At 36.5% G+C, this 7274-nt stretch overlaps 1 protein-coding gene across 1 annotated transcript in view; it reads right to left on the reverse strand.

Moving 5' to 3' along the window:
- Nucleotides 1–7073, reverse strand: part of LOC108571103 (ets DNA-binding protein pokkuri) — a 22632-nt gene extending 15559 nt beyond the window's left edge. The window contains exon 1 of the mRNA XM_017933078.1: nucleotides 6648–7073. The gene's annotated coding sequence lies outside the window, so the exon portion shown is untranslated. The remainder of the gene's footprint in view (nucleotides 1–6647) is intronic.
- Between the last annotated feature and the right edge of the window lie 201 nt (nucleotides 7074–7274).

Raw genomic sequence — 7274 nt, forward strand, 5'->3', positions numbered from 1 at the left:
CGATGTATCGTACGGTTCACCTTCTCCCCGGGAGAAAAGATTTCTTTCAAGTGGCCCAGTAAACTTGAAAACCATCCTCTGAAGATGCACTTTACTCTCCAAAGGTGTTCCTTTCTCCTAAGATGCTTCTCGCTCGACGGGGAACATTCTCTCCCTCTCTTTCTCGTGTTTATCTTCTCCTTCTTCTTACCTATCTTCTTACACCGTTCGCTTTTACCTCTCCTCTTTTACACAACGATAATATTAATCAGCTCCGGGACATCAATAACGAAAATTAACGGGAATACATCTAGGGTTTTTTTTCTTTTTTTTTTCTTCTTCTAAATTCGGATATTTCTCGCTTCTTTTATTCCAGGACCGAGGTGAATCGCATGCAAGCGAAATGACTTGTTTTGACATCACAATCGTGCCATCTTGCCGAGACAGCGCAGTTTGGCTGGTTATCGAGCGACCGGGAAGTCTGTGTTTATAAATACGGGATGGAGGAAGTGCCGCAGTAATACCAACGGCTAGAATTGATCGTTATTACGACCATATCGAGCCGGAGGAAAGAGCTTTATTTGCTTGTCAGTAAAATAATTTTCGTGCCTGTAAATGAAACATCTACCTGAAACGTGCGCATGTATGAGTCGCGAGCCTCGCTTTCAACTCGTATTTACGGATAGAATGTTCCTCAGGTTAACGCAGAAACGAACCGAGTGTTTCCATTAAATCAGAAATTAAAAGGGCAGAGTTCAAAATTTATCGAACAAACGTTATCAAGAATAATTTAGGATCTCGATAATTAATATTATCCAGTGAAGCTTATACGCTTGTATAATGCTCATATTTATAGAATGTGCAGTTTGAAATGAGAGAAGTTTTGAAATTAATTTCGAAGGGATTCGACTATTTAACTCGAATTAACTTGATCGTTAGGTTTTCAGATGATTTAACCAGTCGACCGATCAAGATTCAACTGTGCGCTCGAAGGGTCAGTGCGCGAGAAATTAAGAAGTCTCCGCTGAAAGATCCACGATGAAGAAAAGAGGGAAGGAGACAAAGACAAAGGAAAGGTAGACAGACGAGAAGGGCATCGTCTCTTGTCCTCAATCTGATTCGTAAATAGTTATCCCGCTATTCAGGAATGCTGCAGTACGCGCGCATTCGCCTCTTCTCCAAAGCCGCTTGTAACGCTTCCTATTAAATTGTTTTCATCTTTTCACTATCGATCTTTAAACGCTCAGAAAAATCTACGCTTCTATATACACGGCGTATAATAATTTATTTCTATACTTCTAGCAGTATGTTTAGTATTAACATCGTCAGATCTACTTTGCCCCACGTCTCTCTCCCTCTCTCTCTTTCTCTCTAATGAAAAGTAGCACTTTTTATTTCGTAAAAGTACCAAGGATGGTTCAGGTGGCACTAGTAAAGTTATGTTTCCGATGAAGAGCTGCATCTGACGAAGGTTTAATGAACTTTCTAGGATGAAGATTATAGTTTAAGCGGCAGAGGAACTTTGAAAGAAGGAGAAAGAACCGATAAAACGGCAGCGAAGGTATTTTAAACACAACTTCCTCCTCAAGTTTTACTCGAAAGAGGGGAACCGGATGCCATCTATCGCGACCGTCTACTTCCTTTTGCTCCCTCTTGGAATTAACCGGACGAACGAGAAAGAAGGAACACACCTCTCTCTAGAGACGGCTTACCAGCACCGAAAGAAGAGAGGAAGAGAGAAGGAAGCAAGAGACACGCGAAAGAGGAGATCGAAGGAGAGAAGAAGATCGAATTGACCGCTCCTTCTCTCCCTGAAGGAAAGACAAAGAACAAGACGGGGATAGCGAAAAAGAGAAGTCCAAGGTTCGCACTTCCGGTCCGGATACAGACCGGTTCTCTTCTTTGCCGAGCAACAAAGAGAGAAACAAACACACATATTCTGGAATGCTCCTCGTTACGGGATTCACTTGTTTTCTTTGAACTTACGCGTATTTTCTTTCTATCCTGGATGATTATTTAAAAATTGTGAAATTTTCCTTCCTTTTTCTGTTATATTTTGCTATTTGCTGGTCTCTATATTCTTGTCCTAAATACTTGCAACAGCGATAGAGGTAGGAGCCAGTAATACGAGCCAGAAGAACGATTTTCGAACTGCATTAAGCGTTCTGAATAAATGAACTTTGTACGAGGAAAATTATCCAGACTTTTTTCGTTTGTAATTTTCATTTATATTGATGAAACGTTCATCTTAAAAGTAGAGTACACAGTTCCAAGGAAACATGCAGGAACTTTTTATTGGATTCAGCGTAGTGTATCATTTTTTTTCTGGGAAAATCCAAATTCACAGGTTTCATTGAATTGTCGAATAGAAAAGTGGTTAACACCTTTGATAACAGTGATTCATTCCATTATGATTCTACGTTCGTGATAAAACAAATGTGTCACGTAAAACGAAATCAGGAAACGTACTACATGATCTGGTTTTGAATTACTACTAATACTTATACTTTAGATCGTGCGTTAAGATTACAGTTTTCTCATCTTTTAATGAGGAAGCGTAAGCAAACAATTCGACTCTACAATTCTTATGTTAACATTTCAATAAGGTTGCCTGTTTATTTTATTATATTTGCATGAAATTACGTGAAAATAACAATTTGTATTGTGAATGAAATCGCGGAGTGTGGTATCCTTTTTACATATATCATGAGTCATCCGCAGTTAAATATTCCACGTGCAAATGTATATTTAATTAGGTAACAAATCATATCTAGCTAATCATCGTGTACCCAAAATTGATGGATAATTAATTGCGATTGAAGCAAAGTAGGTAATTATTTTTTTACTTTCAACACTGACAAAAATTTTTCCTTACTTCATAATACGGATATCATTAAAGTAGAGGTACTTAATAATACATATAAAATCGTCTTTTTTTTTTTCATGAATTATCAATGAACAGCACTCTATGCGGAAATTTCGAGAAATGAAAAAGAAAACAAATTTCCACTTCTACGCTCTCTATTCCAAAAGAATAACAATATAAAAAATATATCCATAATTTAATTAATTAATTAATATTCTAAATGTTGTGCAATGGACTGTTAAGATAGAAAATATATTTACACAATAACAGAAATTTGTTTATTGCAAATTATGCGACGTACCTAATAAATATCAACACTTACACATAGGTATATATTACTTTACTTTCTTATAATGTATAAAATAAAATAGCTTTACCTAGCAGTGAATTAGAAAATGCATTTTCATTAAATAAAACAACACAACTATTTTTATTTACTGTACGAGAATAGAATTTACACGTATAAAAACGAAATAATACGCAGCTGCACATTGACACGTTTATATACCTCCTTGTCCACGTATAAAATATGTTTATATATTATAGTTCAACTAAAACTTGCAACTATTTTCCCTTTATGTTTCAAAGTTGTAATTAATTCTAGTAGAAAATGCCATAAAGGTAAAAAACTATAAGATATCGCGTAACTATTCGTATAACTTATATTTGATAAAAAGAAAAAACCAGCTTGAATAAGGTTATGTTGCTTTATTATTAAAAAATTTAGTAAAAGAAAATTTAAAGTTGAGTGTACCCCAAATGTGTTTCAGTTTTTAAATCCAAAACTTGTAGATACGTCATAATTAATGTTTGAAACGTGAATCTAAAAAGTTTTTGTAAATTCGAAAAATATTTCGAAATATTAGCTGAAGTAAAATGGGAAATTTTTGAAACAATTTGATAGTGTAATAAGAGCTATCAGCAAAATTCGTTGCGAGCAATCACAAAGACTCGAGACGAGAAGAATGAAAGAAGCCGGTGGAAATTTGCCAGTGGTTAGACGTCGACACCTCGTTCGCGATCTTAACGATCGATCGAGCCCTCCCTCGAGGCTCTGGAGAATTTTCCATTCCCCTCACCACCCTACTAGCACGGTGCTTCCTCCCTTACTTCCGGGTTTCCAGCTCTTCCGGCCGGAATTACTTTTCGAAAGGTTTCCTTCTCTCACCCTCCCACTACCCTCGCCATCAAGTTCCTCTTCCTTCTACACCGTTTCTCCCCTTTAACCTCTTATCAGTTCTCTTAACTGCGATAGAAAATGGACGTAAAAGCCTTTCGATCAAATATTTTTACCTCCTTAGTTTTTTCTTTCTCTTTTTACACCATGAAATGAATGACGGCATAAATTTATCTTAAAAATTAAACAAACTTATTCATTCGTTCAATCGTTAGCCGTTGTTTAGGTTACGATCACTCGTTTGTTTTAGGTTAGGTTGCGTCAAAATGAAGAAACACGAAAGTGAAGCTTTTCGAAATTAAAATTACAATTACTGAAGTTCGGCATATTACGATATGATCGTAAAAAAAAGGCGATATTCAACGATGAAACCAGTAAACAAGGTTTCTCAGGAATAGTTTTAGGAATTTCAAAGTTTGTGACGTGACCGCAATTCAGTCTGAACGAAAAGTAACTTGTTGAAGTTTCAGAAAACAGATTCCCGGATCTGTCGTCAATGTATACGACTGAGCCTCTGTGGGTAAAGAAGACGCTTGCCTGAAAGATTTGCGGGGAGCAGTGTAACTTTGGTGGAACAGAGGCGATACAAGTTCCTCGTTTTTCCAAAACAGAAAAAGGGAGGAGGGAGAGAAAGAGAGAGGAGAAGCGGTAACGCGGCCGCACTAAGAAGGAAGGAATTATGCATGATTTTGTTCGAGCTCACGTGTTATGTAAATGATAACGTGCAACTTCCTGAATAACGATCAAGGAGCGTAAGCAACAGCAGCTCTGCTTAGCCGTCGCGTCCGCACACTCGGCTTATTCCTATATGTGTGCGCGATTGCGCGTGCGCAAGTGTCTGGATAAGTGGAAGAGAGACGGACTGTGGGAGGGAGGATGTACATAAATCCTTCACACAGTTGGAAATTGATGGGTACAGGGGACAAAGAGTCTAAGTGAAGACAATTTTTTCCTTTTTTATTCAAATAGAATTTCATTTTATAATAATATTACAAATAATCGAACACGGTGAGGATTAGTTTATAAATTTACGAATTTGCGAAATTTCTCAATTAGGTTATAAAACTACGAATTTCTTTTTTTTTATCGTTTCTCATTTCTCTCGCTCACTTAAACAAGTAAACAGTTTATTTTTATGATTAGTATATTTCCTAAACCTGTTTTCCTCTCCTTTACATTTATTTATATGGAGTTTCAAATATTTTTTTTTTTTTTTTTTGACATATCAAAGGGAATGAGAAGGTTGTTGCATCATTTTACCGTTACCTATGACCCGATCTAGCGAACGTTATTTTTTTTTCTCTAACTTCACTGGAATTCGAGTGAAATTAAATAAATTTCAAACTTCGAAGATTCTTTTCATATTTCACAGAATTAGATTGCGTTAATTCGCTCTTTGTTTTTGTGCACGGGAGGGTAAATGAAGATAGAAAGAAGTTTCATGCCGTAAAATAAATTACAGCGCTAGGGAAGTTTGTTTACGTTGCGCCTAAATTTTGATTAATACGCCTCGTACTGATAAGACACGTATAATTATAAGTTATCAGCTCTACGAATTTCTTCCAATGATATAAAACGACTCTTGTTATGCAAAACTCGTTAATAGACACAAGGAAAATCAAGAAATTGCTTTAAGCGTTCACATGATACTATGTTTTCTATTTTCCTGCTACTTCCGGAAAACGAAGACAGTAGATAAAACGAATGACTGTATGAATAATTGTATAACGGTCATAAGCAACGGAACCATTAATTAAAACTAAAAGGCTTTTTAATAAGCGCAAATCATTTCCATAGCTTATCCATTTTAACGTGATAAAATATGAAGTAATCGTACGATTGAAATTCGTCGAATTCTTGCAGTCAACGTACATGTGTAGAAAGAAAGTCGAGCTCTTCGAAATTTTGCTAATTGACGGTCAAAAAGAATATTTGAATAACTAAATCAACGAGTCTTGAAGAATATTGACGATTGTAATTGCAGTTCTAAAAATATTAAGTTTCACACTGAATTTGCTAAACAAAGCAAGATAAGTTGTCTACAACGACTAAAACAAGTCCATAGACGCCTTAAATCTCGATTAAAATAAGAAAAAAAAAAATAAAAAATTTTCGTGAAATCATTTTTGAAATTATAGCTGCCCGTTAGAAAGGTCCGCGTGAAAAGAAAATCACAAATATCTATCTCTAGAGAATAAGATTTCAGTTCGTGTAGTATAAAGATGTTAGCACGGTATAGTAAAATTATAGCGTAAACAGAAACGTAATTTCAGAAAACTTGTAAACAATATGGTAACTTCTAAACAATTTTTTCGTAAGGAAATCATTTTGCAAATGAACGAGTAACTTTCATATTACCAGAAAAAGGAGAGAGATACGTGAAAAGTTGAATTCCGAAAAAGTTAAAGCTAGGAAAAAAGATATACTTTCATAACGTACACTGTTGAATATTAAGGAAAATAATTACGCAACAGACCACGTGAAATCAATAAAGTGATCGATCATTATCTTTGTGCGGCCATTTAAATAGCTATGTTTACAAGAAAAAAAAATTCACAAGCATAACAGTGGACACTATACGGAAGTTCAGATAAGAAAAGGATTAAGGAAGTAAGGGATCGTTACCTCAATTTGCGGCTTAGCCGATAAATCGTTTGATGCGGCCTAATAACAATGCTGGAGATCGGCTAGCGAGGAGAAATGAATCTCCTTGGCAGTCATCGGGCAGAAATCCGTGCCCTATTACGTCGAGACTCCAGCCTGGCATCCACAGGTATCCTCGAGACACCGACCACGCGCACGTGTATCTTTTCTTCCGTTTCTCTTCTCTTTTCCTCCCTCTCCCTCCCTCGATTTCCTTTTCTTTCCTTCGCACTTTCCTGTACGTACTTATATATACTTCTATTCCAATATCCTCGAACAATCGTGTAGATTTCGGCTTATCTTTGCACTCAAGTAGAATCCACGATGAAACAGTTAAAGGTTTAGATATCTTAACGCGGATATCTTACGCCTTTGGTATTCGTACAAGAAAAGTCCAGAGGTATCGAAATATCCATGTGTACGCGTATATCACAGAGCCTATCTAGACGGCTGTGTATCACAGTTGGCACTATTCGAATCACTCTCCCTCCTTCTCGCACTGTCTTTTTCTCACCGAGTCTTATCGAGACGAGGTTATTAGAGGTTCGCAAGAGAGCAGTAGACGGATTCGAGGAGAACGCGGAACACGAAACGGATCTCCTTTCACCT

Source organism: Habropoda laboriosa, unplaced genomic scaffold (assembly GCF_001263275.1).
Source record: "Habropoda laboriosa isolate 0110345459 unplaced genomic scaffold, ASM126327v1 scaffold106, whole genome shotgun sequence".
NCBI classification, from domain to species: Eukaryota; Metazoa; Arthropoda; class Insecta; order Hymenoptera; family Apidae; genus Habropoda; species Habropoda laboriosa.